This window comes from Neopsephotus bourkii, unplaced genomic scaffold (assembly GCF_033783945.1).
Source record: "Neopsephotus bourkii isolate Nb327-2 ecotype Australia unplaced genomic scaffold, CSIRO-AGI_Nbou_v1 NB_1021, whole genome shotgun sequence".
NCBI lineage: Eukaryota > Metazoa > Chordata > Aves > Psittaciformes > Psittacidae > Neopsephotus > Neopsephotus bourkii.
Genome location: NW_026901510.1, coordinates 408314 through 422635, shown reverse-complemented (window position 1 = coordinate 422635; position 14322 = coordinate 408314). Strand labels below are relative to the sequence as shown.

Here is a 14322-nt window from a genome sequence, read left to right as displayed (position 1 = left end):
CCTATAGGCCCCCTTCAGATACTGGAAGGCTGCTATGAGGTCCCCATGCAGCCTTCTCTTGTCCACGCTGCACAGCCCCAACTTTCTCAGCCCGTCTTCATATGGGATGTCCTCCAGTCCCCTGATCATCCTCGTGGCCCTCCTCTGGACTTGTTCCAAGAGTTCCATGGCCTTTTTATGTTGAGGACACCAGAACTGTACACAATGCTCCAAGTGAGGTCTCACGAGAGCAGAGTAGAGAAATAGAGAAAAAGATAAAACAGTAAAAATTGCTATTGCTGGATTTGAGCATCTAGAAAATGAGCCAGATCTTCCACAATTACTCATAGTACACAGGGTACCATGTACATGGTACATAGCTTCCTGACAAGTGAGATTCCTCTGAGCCTTTACTACAGGTGAAATAACAAAAACTGCAGGAAAGAAAGGTGGCACAATTTCAGTTAACAGTTTCAATGCCTTTGAAAGAAAGTTCTTGTGTTGCTTCCATGGATGGAAACCTGCATTTGTTGGTCAGTCATCCAGGGCACAGGTGTAAGCCATGTCCTTGTAAGCCTTGGATGCAGACTCTAGGGAAAGAACCAGGCTCCAATTAATGAGGTCTAGAAAGAGAAGGATGGAGGCAGTCCTCCCTTGGACAAGTCGTGTACAGTGAAATGGTCACCTTCTCCTCAGGCTTTCTGGTGCTATGGATATTCCCAGTTTCACTGCAGCTCTGCAGAGGGGCAGGAAGACTTTTGGGCTAGAATGGAAACAAGGAACTAAATGTAAAATTGATGGTCTTGGGCAGCTGATATACCAAACCTGTTGGTGCTTGGGCTGAAGTCTAGACCACAGAACTAGCCATCCAGCAGATCTTCCGAGAAGGGAGAGATCTGGGACTGTGAAGTGCTGACTGATGTGCTGCTTAAACTTACCAGACAGAAGACCCCTAAGAGAACTCTCAAAGTCTGTCTGTCTTTGGAGCTACGAATGTTTCAATGTGCATCAGGACAAGACATCATCTTCTTCTTGGGATTCACAGGCCAGGGCTTCTCTCTAAGTGCTGTTTAGAAGAAAAATGCTTCTTTCCCAAGAATGTATGTGTATAAGGAGACGTGTCTTTCCTCTTGAGAAAATGACACAGGTCAATGGACAAACAACTGTCTCAGGATACAAGGCCTGAAGTCAAGTGTGCTCTTAAGACAGTAGAGATCTCGACTTACGTTCAGCTGCATGACCTAGCCACAAGGTTCATGTGTCTCTTGCTGGCCCACTGAAATTTCAATTATCTTTGCACAAGCAAAAACACCGGAAGGGGGAGAAACGGTGGAAGATTTCTTCTCTACAAAATAGCCAGTATTCACTTATGATGAACAGGGAATGTTCAGGATAGCAGGAGACTCTGGCTTTGGGGACCTGAAATACACTTAGCCAAGATGGGGCACAAGTCTGGCCCAGGACCTTCACACATACATACATACATTTATTTGCAGTTCTTTATCATCTAGGTTCTGAGAAAAACAATTTAAAGCAACTTGGAAAACCTCTGTAGGAAAATGTAGGCAATAATGCGTGGAAAACCGAGTAGTTACTCTTTCTCCCGTTTCTGCCATGGTTTACTGGGGAACAGGAGAGGAGCCATAAGCTTGCCAACTCTCCTGATTTTATGGGCCTCGTGGTATATACTTTTTAATTGCTTGACTCTTGAGACTGTGGGATTGTGAAGATTTGAAGTTTAATTTTAAAGAGAGGCTGGCATGCAGCTGTTGTGGCTTCAAAGAAATGTTGGAGGTCAAGTCCCAGACCTCAAAAACTAGAGCAAATACAAAGATAAACTAAATCAAGAATGTCCTGGGTTTGTAGGGCCAGGCCCTCCACTTCAAACCCTAGAGGGCTGGCAGCACTGGAGATACTCAAGATACTTGCCTAAGAAGGATATTTGACAGTGTCACATGTCTGAATCAGCCAGGTCGTGTCTGTGGTTTCATGTAGCCCCGCAGCACGCTCTTCACAGCCCACTGGGGACCCAAGGAAAGCACCCGTCACTGCGTTACCTGTAACAACATCGACCCGACTACACCCCGGCAGGAAAAAGGGCTGTAAAAGCGGATGTCAGCTCGAAATCCTGGACAGCTTCTGCTCTACACAACCCGAACTGCCGCCGGCGTGCCTACAGCTGAGCGTGGGCCCCGCGGCGGAGAGGAGCAGAGCTGTACCGTCCGGGCTGTTCCGTGCCGGGCGGCGGGAGGCGGCGGTGCCCCAGGGGCAGCACCGGCGGTGGCGGTGGCGGTGGCGGCGGCGCCGGGCGGTGCGCGGCGCAGGCTCCTCCCGCGGGCAGCCCGCCAGCCCCTCTCCTCCATCCCTCCCTCCCTCCCTGCTTCCCTCTTTCCCTCCCGCCCTCTCGCCCCGGCTCCATCCCTCCTTCCTGTCGGCGCTACGCACTGCTGCCCGCCGGAGCTGGGCCGCCTGGGGCCGCTCGGCGGACAGCCCCGCGCACCCCCTGCGGCATGAGGCTGCCGCCGGGCACGGCGAGGCGGTGGCGGGTGAGTGTCGGGCCCCGGGGCCGGGCGGTTTCTCCCGGGGGCTGCCCCGCTCGCACGTGGGAGGGAGCGGCCCGAGGGCGCGATGCCCGCTCCATCCCTCTATCCCTCTGTCCGCTCCGGGGAGGTGCCGGCGAGGAGGGGCAGAGGCGGGGTTGACAGCACGACCGGGGCCCAGGGGGCCAAGGGCAGTTTCCAAGCCCTCCCCCCCCCGGCCCGCTTCCCTGCTTAGCTGCAGGTCGGGGGTGGGCCGGTGCTGGGGCAGGTGGCGACGGGGTCGGAGCCGGTGCAAGCGCAGACAGCGGCTGCTTCCCCTGGGAGAACGGGGGAAAGACCGGCGGCTCCTCTGTGCCGCTGGCCGGAGCCTGCGGCTTAAATAGAGGCTGTGTTTTGTCAACAGCTCATGCTGCTGGCCGGCAGGTTGGTTGGTTCAGGGGCTGAGCGGCGGGTAAATAATGTTTATACCTCTTTTCGTGCTTTTAAATATTTCTGTTAAAATAAGTAACACCTCTCCAAAAAGAGAGGGAGCTTAGGATGGTTAATACAGAGCCGTTTATACGGTTAGGGAGCGTCCAGGCATGCTGTACGTCTTGCTGCACGCTGGCTGTAGAGGGACATCAGCGCAGTAGCAGCTTTCTGTGGCTATTTTGAGTGATTGAATTTCTAATGTGTTTAGAGATAGCGTTTAAAAAAGATCTCGCTAAGTCTCTGAGGTAGTTCTGGAAAGAACGTCATTCCCTTGTTAAAATTCAACGTGTGTAAGTAAATCTGAACCGGGCATATTGTGCTGGCATGCTCTGTGTGGCTTCAGTAAGAATTGGTGATATATATGGCTTTTCGTTTTTAAATTAATTAATGGTGGGTGCCTGGGAACTTTGCTATAAATGGGAGTAAAGCTCGGCTTAGGTACTGTAATCATCTAGTGCTGGGGATAGGCTGTTAGCTTTTGTGTAGTAATTGCCACTTTGATTCTTTTCCACAGACTTTCACAGAGACAAATATTAAAATTCTGTAATCAAGCTGGCCATGTCCTGTCAAATTGCCTTCAGCAAAGCACAGGCAGTGGGCAGCTTTCTGCTGTATTTGAGACCCAACTTGTTACCTAAGTAAGACAATGTGACTTGCCTTTGACATCTCACCTGGAAGTGCATTCTGCCTTTTTTCCTTACTGTAAAATTCCTTACTTTAAATTCTTCAACCCCTATTTCAACTCCATAACATGAATGCAGGTCTAGTAGCTGTGGGGATGATTAAAGTTGTCATTCCATCTTCCCTCTCTAATCAGCATGTGGTAATGCCAGCTGAGACAATACATTGTTTAGTGTAGATCCATCAGTGCACATGTGCTTTTACATAAAGTTTTGTACATCTTGTAAAGAATGCATGAATGCCTTGAGCTGCAGAAAGTTTGTGCTTGTCCTTAACTCCTCAACCATTGTATGCTGTATGATTTTGGTGCTAAAGATAAGCTTTGACTTCTGTATGATTTTGGTGATAAAGGTAAGCATGCACATAGAAATCTCCTGAATTTGGCCCCAGTGTGAATCAAGATTAAAACAAAAACTATGTTTGATGAGGGTAAGGACTAGGATGTGGAGCAGACAGAAGCAAATGCAGGGAGTAAATCCACAGAACAAGTAGTGCCGCATCTGCAGTTGGATGGTATTACTTAGCATGGGTAGCTTGGTAGAGGTCTTAAGGTTACTTCTGAGAGGTCTGCTGAGGCTACTAAGAAAAGACAGCAGTGTCAGTCAGCTGCAAGGCTATGTATCTAAACTACAAAATTATGCCAAAGTCCATAAATGGAAAACATAAAAATCACCAACTTGGAGCTGGAGTATAGCTTTTAGGCATTCAGTAAGTGACCTGATTTTGTTTGATTTTGCTTTCTGTTTACTCAGTTTAGGCATCCTTTCATCTTATCACTGTTTCACCTATTCAAACTTTTATCAGCGTTATTAAGTGATAACAGTTTCCATTGTGCACTCTCCAAATGTATCACTGTAGTCACTTAGAGCAACCACTGTCAAGCACTATCTTTGAGTTAGATTGTGCAAAATCCCTTTACGGCTTTGATGAGGAAAGGGAGAGACTTAACCTTTAGGTGAGGGCATTCTTGCAGACTTGCCAAAGGCAAGTTAGGAATATGCAGGAACAGCTGTATGGGTGGAGGTGCTCTTCAAGAAAGAGAACTGTATTCTCATAGGTGGCAAAGCTGCTGCTGCTACTTTAGGAGGGCGTTCATGGGGCTTTAATTTTCAAATTCTTGGTGAGTTAAGAGCTTGGTTATAAGGTCACATCTGCTTCAACATCTTCCAGCCCAGGGCTTTAGTAGATGTTCGAAGGAAATCTGAATTTATTAATATCCATAGGTAATGCTAGAACAGAGTCTGTAAGTCTATTAGAAACAGCTCTTTTAGAGCATTAATATTAGATTGTTCAGACCAGTGGGTGACTGGCAGAAAGTTTTGTACATGATGAGAAGGTGTATTTAAATTCAGTATGTTAGCAAGAATTCTAACGGAAAGATGAAACAATACACCAAGAGAAAGTGCCTGGCAATCTTAAACAATCTAGATTTTTATAAATACTGACTCTATCATGCCGTGCGGTGCATCACAAGGTTGATGCAGATGGATTACGTTTCTCTGCAAATGACCCAATAGATGATGTGACCAGGTAAATGAGGTTCTTTCCCACTTGCTTTGTGAGCTAATGCTCAGAGGAATGCAGAGGATACTAAATTCAGCAGTTCCTGTTGTGTTGATACATGTGTTGGATAAAAGCAAAAATGATCTGATAGAGTTTTAAATTATAGTTTATATTATCTTGAAATGAGCTTATTTCAGCTGTTGAAAAGCAGCTTTTGGATAATAGAAGGAAAGGCAGAAAAAATCAGGGAACTTCTTGGGGTTTTTTTCTGTTTTCAATATTGATCTAGGATGCAGTAGAGACACTGGGTTCTTAGATTCAGACTGATGTTGAAATACAGGAGAGATTAATTAGCAGTAAAAAAAAAGGTCTGGTGAAGGAGTTTTACAGATACTTGCATATGTGGAAGGATTGAGAACTCAAGCAAGATACTGGTGGCTCTTTGAGAGGCAATGCTGTTCTGAGACATTTATTCACATGCAGGGAGACCAGGAGAACAGGTCTGAAAGTCAGTTTTACTCCTGTTGTATTAGCTAGAATTAGCTGATAAATACTTCGGTGTATCTTCTCCCCTGAGATTTAGTTATGACTTATATCTGGCTGTTAGGCATCAAATTTTTGTCTAAAACCAAGAAAAATAGATTACTCCTGGGTAATCCTTCAGAGGTGATTGTGCTCTATGCACCAAAGCTGGTTGATGTATTTCATTCCATAAAATGTTTAATGTGGAAGATATAAATAACCCCTGGGAGCAGGACCTGGAACCCATGGTCCCTCATTTCTAGCAAATGCCCTCTCAGAAGGGCATGGAGTCCTGCTCCAAGTCAGTGGTTACTTAAGCTGCAGAGAGAAATGCCATCCACAGTAAGGCTGGAGAATTCTCCATCTTGACTTGTCTGTTACTTCGAGTAGCCTCTGGGGTAGTCAGAGGTATTTTCCACACCCCAGTGAGTGCTGCAGTGGCTGGGCTGCTGTACAAAAAGGGAGCACCACTGCTGCTTTATTTTTCTGGCTCTGTCTTTATAAACAAAAGCTGCGGCTTCTGCTTTTTCTGGGGAACTTCATTCTGTGGTTCTGTGCAGATTTTATCAGCAGGCACAGGCTGGGAATAATTGTGCTGTGAATCCTGAGTGTCTGAGCATCACTCAGGTGGTGTGGCCCTGTCAAAGATGAGATTATGCATCTGATGCCTACAAAATTTAACATCACATCTCTTCTTTTTTTCTTTTTTTTTTTTCCTCTTCCACCCGCCCTCCTCCCCCTGTTTAAGCATCGAAAGTTTGTTTTTTATGGGTGCTTAAGCATCTCCAAGGGTTGTCTTCCAGAATCTTATGAATCTTTTCCAGAGTCATTAGGATAGCAGTGATGGGGGCTATATAAATTCCTAGATGGCCAGAGCTGTCTTCTGACCTGCATTTGGGGGGTAAAAGGGCAGCTAAGATACAAATCACCAGCAAAAAGTTCCTGTGTTCGTTGCCTGCCTTACTGATTTAGAAGATGGTAATTAGAATGAATGGTATCAGGAGGTTCTGATCTGACACTGAGAATACGCAGGGACTGTTTTTGGTATACACCATTAGTTTTTGCTGATCATTGCTGTCCTTCCTCCCATGGAAAATGCACAATCCCTAAATCTGCGGACTGTGGGAGCCCTCCTGCCATGTGTTAATAAGGTCCTTGCACTTCCTGCAAGCAAGAAATTCTCAGCAGGGGCTTTTGCCACTTTGCTGCTGTCTGCCTTTCCCTGCTGCTGTCCCTTGGAATCACTCCTAGTAGCAGGTTTCACTGCAAGCAGAAAGCGCTTAAACTAAAAATAACTCCTAACCCACTGGTATGAATGTTGGTCAGGGTGTAAGGTTTTGAAGGGCATATGTCTCCTCTCCTTTCCATGCACAGTCTGGAGCTGGCATTGGAGCTGGGTCAAAGATTGTTGCTACAACAGAAGCAGCTTTCCCTTATCCCACAGGCAGAGAACTGCTGAGTTGTCAGCTGTTGAGGCCAAATTATGCCTTTTACCTCAGGGAGCACAAGTTATAAAAGCACGTGTCATGGAAACAAGGACAGCACTGTAGCAATTCCTTCTGCCTCACTTCCTACCCTGCCAAACATCAGACCCACAGCTCAGCCCACAGCAGAGGACAGGCACCCTGTATTGTAAGGTTGGTATTAGGGGTGTGCTTGAGAGCAGGATGGCTTTCCCTTTTATTGGGCCATGTGTTGTCAGGGAGCAGAGTCTCCTTTCTCACCTGTAAACCCAGCAGTTCAGGGGTGGCCTCATGCAAGACCAAGAAGCACAGCCTTTCAGCTAGCCTTGGCCGCCTTAAGTTTCCTGAAGTCCTGAAATTTCCTAAGTAGATATGTTCATAGAATGATTGTAAACGAAGTAGGGCTTTCTTGGGGTTGCTTTTGCACTGCAACATTTTCCTTGCCAGCCAAATGGTTTCACTGATACAGTAACACTGGTTAGAGAAAATCAATGGGGTTTTGATATTTTCTTTCTTTCTTTTTGCATGCTTCTATGTTGACGAGCCACATTATACCACTGTTCTCTGGCAGTATAGTTTACTGCATTTTGATTATCAGTCAGAAGCACTTTCTTTTGGAACATACATATATTACTGAAATAGAGATACATACTGTGCTTGCTGTGTACCTATAGCTGCACTGATCATAGTTTTGTGTATTGACTGAACCTTGATACCTTCATATCAAGGTTGTCTGGTAGTTTGTGGTGCATAATCATGAAATTTAAGTAAAGCATTGTATTTGTAAGATTTCTTTAAGGGATAAACACTGTCTGAGAAGTATGCTGGAATACTTATGCTTGCATAATTTTGTCATTACTGTACATGTTGCTTAAAAGTATAATAAAAGTGCAAGGAACAAGTGGTTGACATTTTCAGTCTGGTTCAGACTTACATGTTTACTTCTAGCCCTTAGCCATCCATCTAAGCAAGTTCTGCTCCCTGAATAAATCAATTACTCCTTTCCAAGAGGAAATGCAGGCTCAGCTGACTAGATATCATGGTTAAACGTTTATTCTGGATGGTGTGGATATGGCCTATGGCAAGCTTGGCTAAGCATGGTAAGAACAAGCCAGTTCTATCCCAGGTGGCTTTATGCCCTTAAATGTCCCCCACATTGTGCCCTTGGTCACTGTATACATTTCAGCCTAAAGCTGAAAAACTACTTTCTAATCATTTCAAACACTTTGAACACAGAGTTCAAAGAAGCGCAGAAAATGCTGGTTTGGAGCCAGATGGTGACCTGGGCCATTCGCTACAAAGTGGTCTAGTCTGAACTTCCACATGTTAGTCCTAAACAGTGTGAAGGCAAGCCCTCCTGCAGCATTTCGGCTGAGGGTGAACTCCACCAGGCAGTTTGAGCATCTCAGATGTTCATGCTTTCTGTAACTTTACAAGTTGCATTTCAAATTACTTGGATGTTTGATAGTTGTACAGCACATCCCGCGTATCTGGGCAATCCCAGAGGAGAGGGAGATTTGGACAAGTGGGAGGTGAGGCATGGCTCTGCTCAGCATGGGGCTAGCCTGGGCAGGCAGTTGCCTTCTGGGGCTGTCTAGTGGTATCTGCCTTAGCCTGGCAGCCCTTCTTCCTTCCAAACAGGACTTAACGTGGTCACCCAGAAGCTCATGTGCCAAGACAGCAATACTGCTCATCATGTGATGTAACCCTGTTTGTATGGCTGACCACAGATTTGCCCTTCTTGAACTGTGTGATCTAATGGCCTCTCTTAACTATAAAATCAGTGAGGACAGAGCTTCAAAATATCTTTCTCAAATAATAGGTCATAATATTACTGCAGGGCAAAAATGCTGCTTAAATCAAAGAAAATTATAGCAGTCAATATTATAGGTGGGGCTTCTGCGGACACTGAAGCCCAAAGGTGAATGTAAGTTATAAGTATTCCAACTACAACTAATTTTCACAATGTTTCATGTTTTGGATCAAGTTCAGCAGTTGCGGCAAAAGAGATGTTTGACCTTTGAGGTTTTACAGCTATTCTGGAGCTAAAACCAAGGAGATAAGCTTTTAATGTTTAATCCTAGGAGCAGAGAGAGAGGAAGAGAGAAAAAAACAAAACAAAACAAAAATGTGATTTATTTATATTGTCAAATTCAATGTTGCCTTATGTACAACAAGCACTGAAGTACTGTCTGTGTGAGGTGGACATAAACATCGAATTCTCTTCTGCTATGATTTCTGCTAGTTCTGATGATAATAATATCTGTTCTCTAGAGTCTGTCTGTTCTTCTTCCTTTTCCCCCTGCTCCATACGCTTCCAAAGGTCACGGCTATGAGAAGTCTTTAGTGTACAGGTCTCCATGCACGTAACGCATAATTCATCTGCTAGAATAGCATTGTCATGATTCCAAATATAGAACAGCCTTCTCCTCCAAATTAAATGTGATTGGCTTGTTTCTTTTTCAATATGCTAGGAAATTTTTGAAAGAAAATGCTTTTGACCAAATGTTGCCCCATGCTACGAGTGACAGGATGAGTCTGGATGTAAATCCAGCAAGCTATCATGTGAACCTTGTTTTAAATCTTACCTCAAAATCTGTGATTTGTCCCCTGAATATTGTCTTCCTTCACCTTTAAAATGCTTATTAACATGACACCTCTGCAAGACTTACTTTAATCTAGTCTGACATTGGTGTAACATGAACCAAAAACTTTAATCTGGGAACACTTGTATTGAGCCTATATTTATCATTACTTTTAGGAATGCGTCCAATCTTATTTTTTGCTTCAATCCATTCATCCCATGCTTGAAAAGCTTTGGCAATACTTAATTAGCTTTACTTTTCACAATGTGCACTTTTCAGTGGAGGTCTACTATGTGGCATTGACTGTTGTATCTTCTAAATTGTGGGTTATACTTAAATCCTTTCTCTGTGTAGGTAATTGAGAACTGTGATCAAGTAACCTTGTTGAACTAAATAGTTGCATTGTTTTAGGCTTTGCAACAACAATCTCTCAGACTCAAACTGCTCTAAGTAATCATTTGATCCTGTATGTAAATCGACTTTGTACTGGATTAAACCATTTCCACTGCTAATAAATGGCTGGTCTTTCTCTTGTGCTGTTAGACTGAGTGCTCTTGTAAGGCAGCTTCATCGGTTCAAAGTTGTGAGGACTTTTATTTTCGGTTACTTTTATGTATTTATTTGCTTAAGCTGTGATAACTGATACTTTGAAAATTGAATGTTTTCAGTTGCTTCCCCATTATTTCAACTAATGAGTGGTGCAACTGGTGTTAATATGTGAAAAATGTATGCTTGAAAACATTAGATTCTTGTCTGTTATCCTTTTGCTCTGCTGTGTGTGTGCTTGCTACTCAGTAGGTAATTCTCCGTTGACGTTTGGGCAGTGATTACTGCAGACAGAAATGGGAACAAGCACTCAGCATTACAATAGCTGCTAGTAGAATTAGGTCACTCTACAAACTTTCAGCAGAATAGTGTTCTTTCCTCTCTACACAGGTATATAAACAGAAGATATATTTATAATTCCACGCCTTTTCTCAGTGTTCCTTTAGTGTAGCATTCTTCATGATGAATTCATACATGAATCTTCATGTACTTCAGGTATCTGGTGTGACTGCCCTGTTCAACATTCAGCTTTCCCATACCGAAGACTAAGGACTGAGACCGTCACAGGCTCCTGCAGCTGGGCTCCTGCCAACAGTGCAAATGTAAGTTTATGCATACCTTAATTCATAAGATAGAATTAGTCATATAGTTACGTCTTTGCAAATTCAGGAGTAAATTCATATATGTGGTTGTTGAGGCTTATTATCTTCTGTAAAATCAGCAGTTAGTCATGAGCAGCACTCCACGGCTTTGAAATACCTTCTCGTCAGAGTGCACAGGTGATCTCTGATAGCATTTAGCTGTTTTTTTCATGGAACTTGAGAATTAAGATGAATGAAATGCTGCAATCTAAACACAGATATTTGATGAACTGATCATTTTAATGAAAATTTTTGGTAATAATTACCTCCAGTTGATCTCATCTTCCAAAGCAATGTAAATTAATTTTTACCATATTTAATGATAATTGATTGTTTGGGGTTTTTATTTTAAATTTTCTTATTTGAAAAAAAAACCATACTTGTCATTTGCATTCTTTATATATATGGGGGTATGTGTATGTGTATGTATATAAGCACATATATATATATGTACCTCTGATCCCTCCAGTCTCTTCTACCATAGCTCACAAAGGCTCTCTGTATATATTATTCTGAAGTCCCTAAGGCATATGCATTGTTATCTAAATATGTTTTGCAAGTATAATCCTTTCAGTACTCCAGTGTATAATTCTTTAATAAGGAAAATTGCAGAAATGGGAAAAGCAGAGTATCATCTGTGAAGATGTTTGAAGTTGTGTTGTTTCTAAATGCTGTGTGGGTTCTAATGAACTGCTTCATGGTGGGATTGGCATAAGCTTTTTTAGAAAAGGATTTCCAAAAGGAAGAAGAAATGGGGATTTGGTATTTCGTACTGTGAAATTTACATCAGAGGTTTTGCCAGTCTACGGGTTTAGACAGGTAAACTTACAAGAGCATGCTTGGCCTTGTGTGATGTGCACTGTATGTCTGGATGGACTTGCTTAGATACATAAAGAGCAGAAATTTTCCTAAGGAATAAAATGCTGGCATAGAAATAAAAAATAAACTGAAGCAGAGGATGACTTTCTTGGTAACTAACCAAAAAGTTAGCTGTCCAATTAACACTTCTCTGTAGGTAGGTTTACCTTCACCCCTGCTTTCTGCCCTCACATGTCTGGGCACTTCACAAAACAGCCACCAGAGAGACCATTGAGAGTTGTTTCACGTCTCTCATTCCCACAGTTGGACTTACTCAGCACTTTGGAAACAATAGCTGCTTCATTGCTGAGTTGTGAAACAAAAACGTTAAACATATCAGCAACAATGCATGAAAAATGTGATGAACAGCCTTCCACAGGAAGAGGTTTTTTTCATGCCAGTGTGTAGGTATACAGGATTTAATGGTGATAGAAGCTAATAAGTAAGAAATCCTTATTCTTTTGTACATCATCTGCCAGCTCAATACTGAGAGAAGTAAACCATGAGATTTACTAATAATAGCAGGAAGGAAGAACCTTGTTCAACAGAGATAGCAAAGTTGGACTGACTTGTGTTTGTAAAATCCAGGGTTGTTTTTCCCTTTCCACAGCCCTTTTTTATAGTCACCCTTGAGAAGAGAAAGAAAAGAAAAAGAGATCTTCAGAAGAAGAGTCTTGCTTTCAAGAGAGGGTTGAGGGGGAAGAGGCAGATGCAAGTTAGAGGTCACACAGTAATGGTCATGTTAAAATGATGTGAAGACGGCAGATGAAGTGCAGATGCGGCTTTGAAATTTCTGTTTTGTGTTCTTACTCTAAGTGTGAATCAGGACAGGAAAGACTTGTGGAACTGACTCACTGTATGTCCTATTAGTATCAGTCTCACTTTTCTATGAGCTGCTTTCAGTTTTAAATGAGGTGCGGCACCATTAGCCTTACAAACACTGCTGTCTCAGCACTTGCTGGTGGGTTATATACAAGGACTACTCAATTCACTGCTTTTGCTAAGTTCTGAAAGGAGTGACAGAAAAGCATTGCTTTATTTTACAGCAATAAAAATGATAGATATGGGTCCTAGCCATCTTGCTTATTATTTTAGGATGTTCAGCTCCTCATTGATTTTTTTTCCTTGCTAAGCATTATTTTAATAGTGCAGGGTTTGCTCAAGTATTTTATTCCCCTGCAAAGTACTTTATTGCAGTATTTTCCATTCTGTGACCCTCCATGAAACAGCTGAAGAGCTTACTGGTGTATTCTGAGTAAACTTAGGATTTTTTTAGCATCTTTATCACTATTGTGGACTGAGAGAGCTATATTTGAATCAGATTTGAGGTATTTTAGCAGAAATCGAAAATGAAATTTCAATTTTTTTATATGTTTAGTTTTAAAACAACTAAATTATTTGAAATGGAAAACCAGATATTAATTTAATTGTAAAACAGTTGCATCTTGTACCTGTGGCATTGCAGTAAGTGATTTATTTCAGTTAGGGCAATGCAGTTAAAAAGTGACGCATATTGGTAGAACTGAGGATAATATGGAGGACTACACTAAAAGTGACCTGAGATTGTATTCTGGAGGTGTCACTGTCTCTTAAGAGGCATAGAAAGGAAAACATGAATAAATCAATTTGTGTTGAGCCACTGTGTTGCTGGCTGTGGTGCTATGAGAACTGATCTACAAGTGGACCATAAGTCCTTTGCAGAAACCTGGAGACCTTTGTGAATTTTGCAGAGCAGACAAGGAGGATTAGGTGTGCCTGCATGTCTTTTGAGTCAGTGGCTCCAATGAAGGCTCTGAACTGCAAGACAGCGAAAGGGTACCTATATCATGAATCCACATATGTGTGAGAGAGTGAGTTTCAGTTTCTGGTGTGTCTGCCTGTGTATATGCACACAGAAGTGCAAGATGTAGTATTTATTTCTTTTAGCATGGCAGTGGTCTGTCTTGGGTCTAAGAAAGTTAACTAGGAAAGAGACCAGCTCTGATGCGTATAAACTATAGAAGTCAGTATTTGTATTTCTTACGATTTCCTACACATTGCCACCTTAAAAGGAGGATATGGATGTACATGCGCAAATGAAAAGCTGGGTGGGAGGGGGAAAGGGGAGAATAAGGTATGACTAAAACAGTATGTGAGAGAAGTAAATGACAATTGTTATATATGGACAGGTTTGTTCTGATAATGTCATACTCCACTGTAGATCTTCATTCTTTGGAGAGGTTGAAAGGGGAATGGCAGCATTGAGTGCCCACCTTGGAGTGGAACAAAGAAGAATACAATTACTCACCCCAGTGGAAGGATAGTCTGTGCATGGTAACATGCTGTAGTAGATCTTCATGTGACATGTCTGATACTTTTATTAAGAGGGTAAATACAGCAGGGCATAAGAGCTTTTAAAGTCTCAAGAAAGATTAATACAATGTGAATTTATCAGAAACTAGAGATCTATAGTTTCAGGAATTGCCATTCCCTCGATTACTAAAAAATCAATTTATTTCTCGTAAGTGACTCTCATTCCTTACATTCACTCCAA

The 14322-nt window shown here is 42.7% G+C and overlaps 1 protein-coding gene across 3 annotated transcripts in view; it reads left to right on the top strand.

The window, feature by feature from the left end:
• Nucleotides 1-2400: 2400 nt before the first annotated feature.
• LIFR (LIF receptor subunit alpha) overlaps nucleotides 2401-14322 on the top strand; it is a 49878-nt gene continuing 37956 nt past the window's right edge. Inside the window, exons 1-2 of one of the 3 annotated variants that reach the window (XM_061360351.1) lie at nucleotides 2401-2525; nucleotides 10786-10892. The gene's annotated coding sequence lies outside the window, so the exon portion shown is untranslated. Of the gene's footprint in view, nucleotides 2526-2847; nucleotides 2971-10785; nucleotides 10893-14322 lie in introns of those variants that run through there. The other 2 variants (XM_061360352.1, XM_061360353.1) reach the window with 2 other exon arrangements.